This window comes from Gallus gallus, chromosome 9 (assembly GCF_016699485.2).
Source record: "Gallus gallus isolate bGalGal1 chromosome 9, bGalGal1.mat.broiler.GRCg7b, whole genome shotgun sequence".
NCBI classification, from domain to species: domain Eukaryota; kingdom Metazoa; phylum Chordata; class Aves; order Galliformes; family Phasianidae; genus Gallus; species Gallus gallus.
In genome coordinates this window covers 7,062,053-7,075,458 of record NC_052540.1, presented here as the reverse complement: position 1 = coordinate 7,075,458, position 13,406 = coordinate 7,062,053, and the positions used below count along the sequence as shown (strand labels likewise).

Sequence of the window (13,406 nt, the reverse complement as noted above, 5' to 3'; positions counted from 1 at the left end):
GCTCTGTAGTAGGTAGAAAAGTGTATTATAGCCATTGATGGCATTTTTACTTATTTGAAAGATGTGACTGAGAATTATCCAACATACATTTATCAAGAGCAGATGCTATTATTATAATGATAATTCTTGCTTGCTTTCCTACTGTCTTTGCTGCTGTTTTCGTGCGTCGTGTTCAGCATTCAAATACAGTAGTTTGGGTACTTTACATCAGTCTTAGTATATGGAATACTCTTAATTCCCAAAATTAAGAAGAAGTCATTCATCTTATTTCCCAGTTATGTGTTTATTCTAGAATTATTTAATTATACTTAAGACCTATCATTGCTCTGTACTTTGGATAATAATTGCACCCAGCAGAAATAAGCAGAGTATTATTATGAAAACAATTATCTTCATTATTTTACATCAACCATATTATAGAGAAGAAGTCTTCGAAATGTGCAGGATGACAAAGAATGACATTAATCATGACCATTTTGCATCACAAGTCCTAGCAATCTAAGCATACCTGTTAATTGCTTCCTCCAAATACTTATCGATGAACTGCTGTTGTCTCATTGTGCTTCCTGCACAATGATAATTACTTTCTTCAGGATAAACAACTTATTTCTATAGTTAGCATTTCTAGAAAAAATAAACCAAAGATATTTTTCTAATTTAGTCAACGGATTTGTTACGATAATGTGTTTGAAATTCACTGTAAGTCATTTTGTTGATGTAGGTATTATGACATATCCTATAAATGAAATTGTATTGTATTGTAAAACTGTCTGGTAGATCAATAGATGTTATAAAGGACCAAGCTGAATTATTTCGCTTTCCTTTTAAGTGAAAAACTAACTAGTCTGAAACCAGAGAATATGAGGGCTGCTCTGGAAGTAATGCCTCTTATTTTATTATGTTGGCCCATGCCATCAGAGTTGGATGTTAGCAGTATGGCAGCAGAGGTTGAACCTTCTCACAAATATTCTGTTGCATTCTGTTGCCTGGTGACAGATGACAGCAGAGGGGCAGTCTGGCAAAATGGCATCTGACATGCAAGTGCGTATGAAGCAAAGAGGTGCAATTGAATTCCTCCATGAGAAAACAAATGTCATCCACTGACAAATATTGGTGCTTGCTGAACATGTATGGAGACCCAGCTGTGAACGTGAGCACACCGAGGAGCTGGGTGGTGAGTTTCAGCAATGACAACAGTGTTTCAAAAGACAAGCCACGTTCCAGGTAGCCATGCAGAACTGTCACTCCACAAAATGAAGAATATCTTGATCAGCTCATCTACACAGATTGGTAGATTATGATGAGGGAACTGTGTATAGAGCTGAATATTCCATTGCATTGAAAATGATAGTGGCAACACTGGAATTTCACAGTTTGGCCAGATGGGTCCCACAGATGCTCACATAGGCACAGAAAGAACACTGTGTTCACATTCATCAGGACCTGTTGAACCAATATGAGGATAAAGATGACAGTTTCCTGGATACTATCATTACTGGTGATGAGCCAGAGTCAAAATGGCCAGAGAAGAAGACAACCTTTCTCCTGCAACACAGTAATGCCAGGACCCATACTAGTTTGAAGACAGTGAAGCACATTGGCAGTCTTGGCTGGACTGTCCTACCACATCCACTATATAGTTTGAATTTGGCATGTTCTTCTGTTCAAACCACTTCTGTTTGTTTGGGATAATGAAAGATGGACTGCATGGGCAACATTTTCCCAGCAAAGATGCTGTGAAACAGTAAGTCACCTCTGCTGGTGCAGAATTTTACAAGCACAGCATGCAAGCTCTTCTTCAACACTGGCAAAAATGCATAGCTAATGCTGGTGACTGTTGAAAAATACATTTTTCTGTAGCTGAGAATTTACTCTATCAAATTGTTTTATTGTGCTGTTGTAGTTTCCGTGGAAATAAATAGGAGGCATTACTTTTAGAGCAACTTACATCTACTTGAAATAACCTTTGAACAGAGATTTTCTACTTGGAATAAGGTTAAAAAATTCAAGAAATAGGTAGAAGATAGTTGAAAGCTTAATAATAATTATCTCTCTCTAAAACTTTATAGGATAACAATTTTTCAGAAGCTGAAGAAATATATGAGGGAAGAAGAGAGATTGATACAGCAGCATTGGAACCAGGTACTATAACTCTTTGTGCATTAGCGCTGAGACAGTGCTAACTTCTGATAGAAACAGAGCAGGCTAGAGACTGAAGCCATAATCACATTAGTGGTTTCCTGTTGGTGTTGCTTCCCCTATATATGAAATTTGTGTACATGTACACATATGCTCATCATGTCTGAATTACAGTGCAGCCTGATCTAACCTGGCTGTTAGTCATTATTCCTGTAAGAGCATCCATCAGATATACCAGCTGTTTGCTCAGTTATTTAAAACAGACAGAAAAAAAAAAACTGAACCAACATTCTGTAAATTAAACATATAGTTTCAGATACCTGAGCCATACGAATAGTAGTTTATCTTCTTTACACCTTCTTAAATTTGAAAGAGTTCACCGGGAAGACCAAGAAACTAAAATTTGTGCCAGAATTTGATGTCCAGTTAACCTCAAGGCAGAGTAGTGCGGCTTTTAGAGTAATAAATGTGAATATTTTGCTGGTTAAGTGTAATCCATTTCTCCTATCCGGTCAGGCACATCGGTAATTACATTGTCAAATAGCTATGTGCTGTCTTCTAAATGTCACAGGTATGTCTTTCCATTCTGTGGGCATAGTTAGCTGGATGATTAACTGGACAAATTTTAAACATTTGAGCTATAGTTACTTTATGTGGCGAAAGACTGCCACTAGATTAGATCTTACAATGGCATGCTATTGATACAGCTTGATATAATGCAATAATTATGACTGAAAGATAATTCCTTTTTAAAAAGCTCATTTTTTGGATCTCTTAGGTTGAGTGTTTGCCTCATAAACAATTCTAAGTTACATAAAGCATTTGCAATTTCTCTGTACTGTGGCAGCACTGTGATAAACATGCAGTTCTTGGTAAGTCATGGGATACTGTGTTTGCTCTGAGATGGCCTGCACTTTCCATTTCAGAAAATGGTTTGTTGGCATTTGGAATGAATGCAGAGCACTAATTCATACCAGGAAAGTACTGAATTTAGTTACTTAGTGAGAGGACACCTTGTAGCTCTTACTTATGTGCAAACCCATACAAAGAAAAGTGCTTTTCAATATTTTTTTTTCATATTTTAGCTTTGTCCTTGGATTGCAAGGGAATGGAGAAATGAGGTGTCTTCACAGATCTTTCTTATGTGACCAAGTGGCAGAAAATGCTGCAGAAATCTACTTCAGACAGTTAAGTATTCAGGTTACTGAAAGCTGTGTTTACTATTTTTATATCTATGGTTGTGAGCTAAGTATTTTTTTTTTTTTTGCCTGTTCACATCCTTGCTGCCTGCAGAGCTTCCCAGTTGCTAGGCTGTGTTTAATATATTATTTTCCCATTGAGACATCTATGCTCCCTGTCACATCTCTGTTGTCTCTTTTCAGTACTGTATGAGCCCCATCTCTGGCTTCTCTAAATGTTAAAGACCTCTCTTCCAGTTATTTATACAGTATTTAAAATACGTCCCTTAGTAATCTTGACTTCATCAGCCTGACCCCTCTGAACCACCATTCACCCTTGGTTCATCAAATCAGGTTCAGCCTTCCTGCCTTTAGCTTAGGACATTTTAATTCTTTTTTTCTGCATAATGTCTGTTTCTGTCTCCTATATTGAGATTTATTAAAATTATTTAGCCATTTTAAGATGAAACCGTATGTCTAGTTGAGTGTTCAAAATCAGTGACTACCTAATTCCCTCTGAGACTAACACTCATTCATTCTCCTCATTAACTTAGCAAGAGGACTTAGAGTCCAGCATTGCAGATTGTCTCCAGGCTTTCATGCCTGAACTTCTCTTTCACTGTTGGGGGCATAGATCCTTCCTCTTCTGAGGACAAAGAAATTTGGTGTCATCCAGTCTGTGGAGAAAGTTTGCTGCAACTTGGAATGCTGTTCTACCAAACAATTCCTTTCTTCCATCTGCGACACAATTTTTTAGGGTTTTCCGATTAATCCAAATACTGAAGATATTATAAAGCCACAGAAACTGCTTTAGGCCAAAGATGGCAATTACAGCTAAGAGCTAGAGCTAACTGAAAGGCTTCCTATTTTTTAACATTTTTCTGTGGCTTTTAAGATCTTTTTGTGTCACTCTGGAATGAAAACCAAGTGCACAAAGACTTTTGGCAAAAATGGGACTTCGCAAAATGTTCATCTTTGGCTCCAGAAACTGTTTTTCTTCTACTCTCATCTTCTAGGAAGCCTATTGTAGAGCTTAGAAATAATCCTGTCAGAACTTCATCAAAGCCAGTATTTGTTTTCAAAATGTTCTAGTTTTGGCATAATATTAGTTGGAGAAGAAAGTATTTAATCCAAAATTTTCTGACTAGTTCCATAAATGTCATTACATTAATTAGGTACATAAGTAACAGTAGCTGAATTAGCTATGTTTACGCATGTCTAGTCATCTGAAAGAATATGAAGTCAGACAGGACTCAAGGGTTGGCTCAGTAAGTGTCATAAATTTTAGTAACCCCTGATCTTGATGCTCAGTAGAACACATCTGTGAACAAAACTAATTGAAACATCAAGAAAAAGTCAAAACAAATGAAAAGCATTAGCAAAAAAAAAAAAAAAAAAATTAATTTAGAGTAATACGTTAGGGTGAGTGGCAAATTAAATTGCTATCCAAGTCCTGACGCAGTTTTTTATTTGAAACTATAACGTGATTATTGATCAAATGAATTAATTCTATTTTGATGGTAATATTAGCTTTTAAGTAACACATAAACCTAAAAATAGTTTAATAAGGCTTCAGGGTCATCATCCTCCAATATTACTGTAATCAGGAATAGTTCCAATGAATATAGTTATGTTGTATTCATGATACGATAAAGGCTATATAATTGAAATCAAATTTAGAGTTTTTTAAGGTTTTTATTCATTATCTGATTAGCCTACTACCTCATATGAAAGTAGTCAAGTCTTCTGAATCTTACTCATGCTGAGTGAAGACATATCTGGATATCGTGGATATTTCTGAGCCAGTTACTATCGTACTCATATACAGTTTCTTCTGTAGTTTCTTTCTGGTTTTGTGTGTGTGCATGTGCATTTATTTCATATGACTAAGAACCTCTATCTATCTGAAGAGTTGCAGGCTTTGGTTGCTATTTCTCTACGGAATGACTGGGATGGCATATGATGGTGCTTTGCAAAAGGAGCAGAAATAAGTTAGCCTGATGAAATTTGTAGGAGATGGCAGCATCTGCTAACTCCAAACTCAGTCCTTGTGTTTGCTTTCGGTTCTTTTGAAACTAGTTTCTTGTGATGTATTTTAAAATACATATTGTAGTACAGTTTTTCTCTAAAGCATGCACTATCAGAGAATCACCTCTGATGTAGAGTTGTCTTTTCAGACTTGCGGAACACATTTCTTGTTTCTTAGAATCTTTTAAAATGTTGGTGTCTAGTACGACCCAATGCACTGAAATATCTTGTATATAATGCTATTTTCTAATGAACCGTGATTCTCTGGTTCTGTCAAGAGTCGTGCTCATATTAGTAAAGGCTAAATAGAGTACCATTATGTATCTAGCAGAGATAGTCCTTAACAGACTTGTCAAGTCTTAAGCAGTGTGCATAAAAGATGAAGCATCTTGTTACATCTGATACCTCCAACTCAAGTGCTCCTAGGAAGTCACTGCCTTCCTCCCTTCTCCAGGACCATGCAGGCCAGACATGGCTTCTCACATCACTCATGGAGGGCTGGCTCCTTTGCTGCAGTCATCTGCCAAACTCTTGTTACACTGAGAACCTCACATCAGATTAAAAGTTTCATAGAGATATTCAGACATCAGTCACTCACACCACATTTCCTGCCCCCACGGCAATACAACTGTAACCCCCCAAGAACTCTACAGAATCTGACTTTGTATAGAAATTAATATTGATTAGGTAGCACAACTGAAAAAACTTTCTAAAGTGTGCAGTAACATATAAATTAGAATTCTGTCCCTCCACCATGTTCTGAACTAACCATGTTCTGTTGAGAGTGAAGCCTGAATGGAATTAGCACTCACAACACTATGCAGAGCATAGTTTCAGATTAATTTATATGATATGATGATGAAAATAAAGAAGACACCGACCAAAGTCTTCAGAAATCCTATGTTGAAATAAGGAAATACCTTTCCATTTTAATAATTGTTGATATGGTCAGTGTCAGCTTTTTTATACAGTAAAGGTATGAAAGTCTGTGTTGTGTGATTAGACATTAAGCACATTCATTGAGGGACGATTTCATGGAGTCCCTGATATCAGTGGAGCAGTGGCAGCTGTTGGGCTTAACTTTGCCCAGGTTTAAGTACTTTTTAAATTTGAATATGTTGGAGTCTAAAGTAGGAATGATCATTCTTACTTTTCTTATTCATTCCATTTTATAGGGGCTTAAGAAACTAGGGGAATCAGGCCCTTTGTGTAATACATATCGTCTTACATGATTTCCAATGAAGGATATTTTCAAGTAGGAGCTTAAGCTTAAAAAAAAAAAAAAAAAGATTAACTTAATTACTCTTGAGATATGGTAGAATTCCAGTTGGCCACCTGAATAAACATACAATTTTATCATTTTTTTCAGTGTTTCTGTGCTGCAGGAGTACAAAAGTACAGATGCATCTCATGAGTATATAATAAAGAGAAAATAAGCTACCATACCCTTTTCAAAAGAACTAATCAAGTACTAAAAGGAAAATTAATGCAAATAAAATATTGATTAAGAACTAAAAGGATTTTAATTATATTACTTTCAGAAATAATTTAATTTAACCCAAACAGACAACTAAGAGCAGATATTTTGCCTTAGCATTTTTCAGATTGCTAATTAAAATTTCTAGGAGGAAATTCAAGTTTAGTGACTGGATTTTAAAGATAAATAATGCTTGCTTCTTTTCATAATAGTTTTATAAAGGTTTACATAGTGCCAAAATATAATACTGCATGCACATTTTTTTAAAAACAATCAGATAACCTGGATGCTCCATACAACCACTGGGGGTATCGAGCACTCTCACATTAAGAAAACTTGAAAATTAAGTGTGTTAAGGTTAAATATCTGTCATATGTTTGTTATGTAGATTTATATCTACATTGTTTATGAAATTCTTTGGAGATAATTGCTTTTTGGTAAGATAAAGGCAATTATAGTGATAGAGCACTCTTTGTGCTTCCATTGCCACTGAGTAGCAATTTTACTATTTATCTGAAAAGAGATGTATCTGATTCTTTATTCTCTGCCATAATGACTTGATCCAAAATCCAGTGAAGTAAATGGAAATTGCTCATCACTCTATAATTTTGTATAGCATTTGGCTTTCAATGCCACTGCCTACTTTACATTGTATTATTTATAAGACTGCTGATCGCTTACATATACACCACGAAATGGAATGGGAATGCAGTAATACAGAGGCACAACATTTGGAAGCTTTCTACAAAGAATCTTTTACAACTACAAATTCTTCACAGAGCATTAAGGCAAACTGCTCAGAATTTAATTAAGCTCCTTTCATCTTCTTTAGATGCAGAGTGCTAAATTAAAGAGAAAAAGATGATACTGAGCTACCTGTCCAAACACTTTAGGCAAAAAAAGGTATAATTAACAGTCCTTAACATTAGATTAGGGAGCAGTATCAGAAAATCCCCTTTATGCCAAGACAGAGGGCTAGAACATGCCATGGGGACATGACAAGATTCAGAACCACTCTAAAGAAAATTGTTACACAGAAGAATCACGTGTCCCATTAACCAGTGCTCCCTCTCTTGGGCCACTGTATGTACACATCATAAAGCATGTGACATACAACTTCTATGCAATTTGAAACATTTCCTAAAAATTATGCAATGCATGTCTGCGCTACTAGTCTCACTTTGTTAGTCTGCTCACTAGTCTCACTGGTCTCAATTTTGAAATTTTGATTCAGTTATATCCAACTTTTCAACCAACTTGACAAGAGGATTGAGGGGGTCTCAAAATATGAAAATCAGAAGAGATAGAAAATCCCACAGAGCCCCTAATAATCTGCAGCACACTTTTGTGAGTTACTAAGTAATAGGTAATCTATAAAACGCAGCAATGTTGCAACACCAGTCTATGCAAAGCTTTGGTTTGGTCTCACTTCATAACACTAGAAACTTGGAAGCACATATCTGAGGAAACCAGGCTTCACTACACTGTTGCTTATGGAAGTAATTCCTTCTAAGAGATGAATAGTAATTTACACATTATTGGATTATCTAATCAACATAAAAATGATTTTACTTGAACACAGGGGAGCTTAAGAGTTTGTCCTCTCCATAGGCTTTGTCAGAGATGTATTATTGTGCTTGATGGACTTGAACTGATAGGGTTGCTTCTCTGTTCCTTTGGCTTAGTCATGAACAAACAAAAACTAATTTTGGCCACTCAGCATTCCGTGAACCATACAATCCTCTGCACATGATACTTCTGCAAGAGTAAGCTTTAAAAACGAAACTCTTGTTCTCCGTAGGCACTAGAGATGCAAATTTGGTGGGACAGAATCTGAAGGCTATCTGTCTTCTCAGTTACCCTTTCTGCAACGTAATATTTCCTTTGCACTTTGAAGTGGTTGTATTTAAGCTCAGTTGTGTACGTACAAAATGATCTCTGACGATGAAAGGTAATATGAAACGAAAGAAAGACTTTGCAACATGAAAGGCATGAAAGAGGAAGAGAAGTAAAGGAGATGCACTGTTGTTCACCATTAATCATTTCAGCTGGCTACACCTACGTTAAAAATGCATGTGCATGTATTTACACAACACACAAACATGCAACGATGCAAACAGTACACTGCATGTTTGTTATGTACATTGAGTGCATGTGCGGCTACAACAGAAGTAAATGAGAATGATACTGAAACATGAGGTGTAAGCTAAAGGGAACGTTTGAACGGCTGGATGTTCAGCGATGTATGGAGCTGACATTTGCAAATCTAAGTTATATATTCTGTTTTCATTTCTCGACCCTGTCAGCTAAGCAATCCTTCCACCAGACAGAAAGAGGGAAGAAGGGACATAATCCTGAGAGGTAAACTGCACTTACCTTTCCTTAGTGGGCCTCAGTCTACCCTTTTAACCTTTTTCTGCCTCCCCTTGTCTCAGCTTTACATACACAAAACTTGGAAACATAATAACGTATTAGATATACTTACTTCATTATGCAGAATTTTATTAAGAAAACTTCTATTTGTGCAAGTCCTTAAGTACTGCTTCTTATTTCATATCCAATAGTACTAAAGGAATATTGCTGTAAACTGATCTTAACCCAATTCATTATCTTTTTTTCCATTAAAACCGAAGGCAGTTGGACACTTAATATTTCTTTTAATCTGGGCAGCAGTTTCCACTAAAATATTAAAAGTCTTTTGATATTTACTATTACTTCTTTTTCTTTTTCCCTCAAATTCTTCAGTTTCCCAACTTAAAAACCAGGAAAATAATGCTCTAGTAGGTGTTGTGAGGATGAATAAGTCTGAATTTGTGAGATGTTTAGGTCCTGCAGTTATTCAGACCATAGGAATAGGTCAGACAGGCAGTAGTTATTACTGAAAAAAATGAATAAAATAGTTCAGTTGGTAGAGACCTTCAAAGATCATCATCTAGTCTAACTGCTCGAACACTTTAGGGCTACATGTATATTCCTTACTCAAGCTGACTTGAAACAAAAACGTCGTAAGTCCACAGACAATCAAAATCTAACACAATCATTTGATTTTTCAACTGTCTGAATGTAAAATAAAAGTGACCTAAATGTCACTAGGTTTTACTCTAAAGCATACTAAAGTACCTAAAAAGGATGAGAAAATGAGAAAAAAACTGTTGTCAATCTGTTGTCTGAGTTTCAGCTGGGATGGAATTATTTTCTTCAGAGTGTTTGGTATGATGCTATGTTTGGTCCTAGAGAGAAAAACAATGTTGATAACACACTGATGTTCATAGCTGCTGCTAAGCAGTGTTGTATATAGCCAAGGCCATTCTCAGCAAAGGGCCCAAGGAGCTGACCGGGAATAGAATTAAGACAGCTGACTTAAACTGGCCAAAGGGAACATTCCATGCCATCTGACATTATGCAGAAGGAATTTTTAAGGGGATGGGAGTTCACCTGCTGCTGCTTGGGGAACTAGCTGGGCATCAGTCGGGGGGTGGTGAGCAGTTGCTTATCCATCACTTCTTAGATATATTCATATCTATATAGTCATAACTATTATCCTTATCCTTTTCCCTATCTTAGTAAATGTTTTTATGTCAACCCACAAATGGTATTTTTTTTCCCTCCAATTCACTCCTCCATCCCACTGGGAAGGGAGGGGAGTGAGTGAACGACTGTGTGATGCTTAGCCACCTGCCACTTTAAACCACAACATCTGTATACCAAGTTCATGAATGGTCATAATTTACAAAAAATCCTGTGTTTATTTAGACTGTTCCATTTGTTTTGTGATTTTCCATCAAATTCAATCCTTATTTATTCCTCTTTCTGTCCCTCCTTTGACAGAGCCGAATGAATATATATGTTTGCAATTTCCCTTGAAATCTGCACAGAAAATAGGAGTCAACCCTAAATTCAAATAAATCACTGCAAAGACTCACTGACAGGTATGTCTTGCCTGAATGTGCCTGGTTGTGCACATATGTGTCTGCTCATTCATGTGGCTGACAAGGTATCATCTTAACAGCCTTTAAACTGTGACCCAGATGTGGACCTTCCATAGAAGCATTTAATTTCATGGATTTCTCTTTAAGGTGAAGGGTAGATCTAACAAAAAAAAAGGGGAGGGGGGGGAGGAAGAGGATTATGTCAGCAGTGGAATATACATCCCATATTCCCCAAGGCTTGTTGTAAGATTTAGACTGTTTGATAAAAGTTGGATGAATCCTACAAAGAAAGTTCTCATCAGGATATACTTATTTGTTAAATCAATTTTCCTTCATCATTTCTAGTTTTCAGCCATCTGCTCTCTATAAGATTAATGAGTTGATTCAGTTGTGTCAAAGCAGCTGAAGTGAATTAAACCCATGAGAAAGATTATAAGAAGCACCAAGCACCAATTTTTTTTTTCCTTTCTTTTCCTGTGTGTCGCATGGCTTCTTTCTGTCTTTCTCTCCATCAACTGCTTAGTTGCAAGCTGCTTCACCGTACATATTCATTCGTGGCCCTGAGCCAAGCAGGTGAGTTATACCTCTACTTAAGTTTTTTTAAGTGGGACTGGGAGAAGGACAATTACCAACTGTATGCCTGGAAACCTCTAACAGGGTTTCCTGGTCTTTTTGCAGCTGAGCAATACTAAAGAAAATTGTTATCTCATTTGCCTTACAGGTAAGCTAATAGGTAGGCAGCCATAAGCAAGGTATTTGCTTGCTAGTTGCACTGAAAACAGTATTTTTCATCTAGAGTCATATGAGAATATGAATCTAGATATTCACCAATTATGTCACCCAGTGAGCGAGCTGACTAGATTAGGCATAGAGAAGATATTAATCATTCCTTGCTAATTACCGTGAGGTAATGCTTACCTTTCTTTATATAGCCCTTGAGAATGGGAGGAGATAACTGTGCTTTTGTGGGATAGCTTGTGAACTGGATTGACGATACTGGGTTAAGGGAGTGGTTGAGTCTCTGGAAATGTGTGGTGGTAAATACTTACGTGAGCACAGTAGTACTATGCCTGTAAAATGCTGACTCTGATAGGTGACTTATGTGAAGATCTCCATAAGCGTCACTAAAATGATAGTGGCTGAAAAAGACATAGTAAGAAGGACAGGTAGGATACAGATGCCACCAGGCCCCCCTGCCTGAAGTGATAATCACTGAATTGGCTTTTGAGACTGGAAATATGCTGAAAATGTTGAGGCTGAGGGGTGCAGGGTATTCAGGAATGGTAGCTGACTGTGATACTGTGATGTGGTGTTAAGTGGGAAGTACTGTTGACGGCACTGGGAGATCCTGGCATAACCAGTGGGAAGGAAAGCTCACAATTCCTGTGCAGATGAGACTACAGGAATATGTAACCTGGTGTTGTTATATCATACTATACTCTTACCGTGGCTGCTGCTGTTTTCTCCCCTGGAAAAACAATAATGATAAAATTATCTCTGACAGACAAAATGGGAGAAAGTTGCGCAGCCCCTGTATTCATGCTGAAATTGTCACTGCTGACTTAGGGGCAAGACAGGAATTAAAATGGGCCAAATCTACTGCTGCTATCCACAAAGAAGGTTCAGAAGGGAGGGAGGGAAGGGAGATGACCAGTCCAGAGCCAGTTTATCTGAAATGTGTTCTCAGAGTGCCCAAGTATTCGCAGTAATGTGCCCTAAAAAGTAAGCAGCTTAAGATGTCTAAGTTGCAGTGCGTTGTTTGTGACTAACAACTATTAATAGGTGTTAATAGGTTACTAGGTAGATTAGTAAGTTAGTTCAAGGAGTAGTAGGTAAGGCACTATTAGTAGATAATAATACTGATTATAAAATATATATATATTTAATTCATTAATGTGACATATATGTTTATGTTTATTTCTTGAAAAGATGGCAAATTTTAATGCTGAATAGCCACAAAGGAATGCTCCTGAACTAGCAGAGGAACAGAATTATATTTGCAAATAATGATGCAATGCCTATTTTCTGATAGTGTATGGGTTTACAGAAGGATGGAGTTTACTTGGATACTATTTCTGAATACAGAAACCACTTACGTTCTGTCACTAAATTATTCGTACCATTCACACAGCCCCAGTGCGATGGAAGTGGTTGTTGCTTTGCCAGGTCAACTCATAGTGCTCTCTACATCTGGTGAATTTCTATGTGCACTGTGGCATGTTTTGAGAATTTAATCCTCTCCATGCAGCAGCTAGTGATGTGAATTGCTGCTGATGGAATAATGGGTGAATGAGTGAGGAGGAAAGCAACTTCGTGAGCTAAAAGGCCACCTGGGCTTGCGAAGTCAAAGTCGTGACAGCCAGTGTCCTTTCTTTCTGTATAGCCACGCTTTACTCTTGCAGAAACTATGAACACTTCTAAAAGTTTATTTGGTTATTCTTTTCTTCTATGTCTTCTTCAAACTGAAAGTTTCAGAGCCAAGTAGAAAAAAAACCCGTATATTAGCTAAAGATGTCAAAATATTATCTGAAAATATGTGAAGGCTGAATTAGGAATGTAGCTGTTGAGACCTTTCTGTGGGAATCACAGTCCTGTTTTACAGTTGTGTGGCTTTCTTATGATCTTGCTATCTAACATTTTGTTTGTTTTCTTTTG

At 37.0% G+C, this 13,406-nt stretch overlaps 2 long non-coding RNA genes across 5 annotated transcripts in view; one reads left to right on the top strand and one right to left on the bottom strand.

The window, feature by feature from the left end:
• LOC107051851 overlaps positions 1-13,406 on the bottom strand; it is a 373,871-nt gene that overhangs the window by 20,618 nt on the left and 339,847 nt on the right. For all 3 annotated transcript variants that reach the window (XR_005862189.2, XR_005862190.2, XR_005862191.1), the window contains one exon: positions 509-624. This is a non-coding gene — a long non-coding RNA (uncharacterized LOC107051851). The remainder of the gene's footprint in view (positions 1-508; positions 625-13,406) is intronic.
• LOC101749943 overlaps positions 1-13,406 on the top strand; it is a 282,047-nt gene that overhangs the window by 211,893 nt on the left and 56,748 nt on the right. For both annotated transcript variants that reach the window (XR_005862193.2, XR_005862196.2), the window contains 3 exons: positions 2,070-2,142; positions 3,225-9,183; positions 10,651-10,751. This is a non-coding gene — a long non-coding RNA (uncharacterized LOC101749943). The remainder of the gene's footprint in view (positions 1-2,069; positions 2,143-3,224; positions 9,184-10,650; positions 10,752-13,406) is intronic.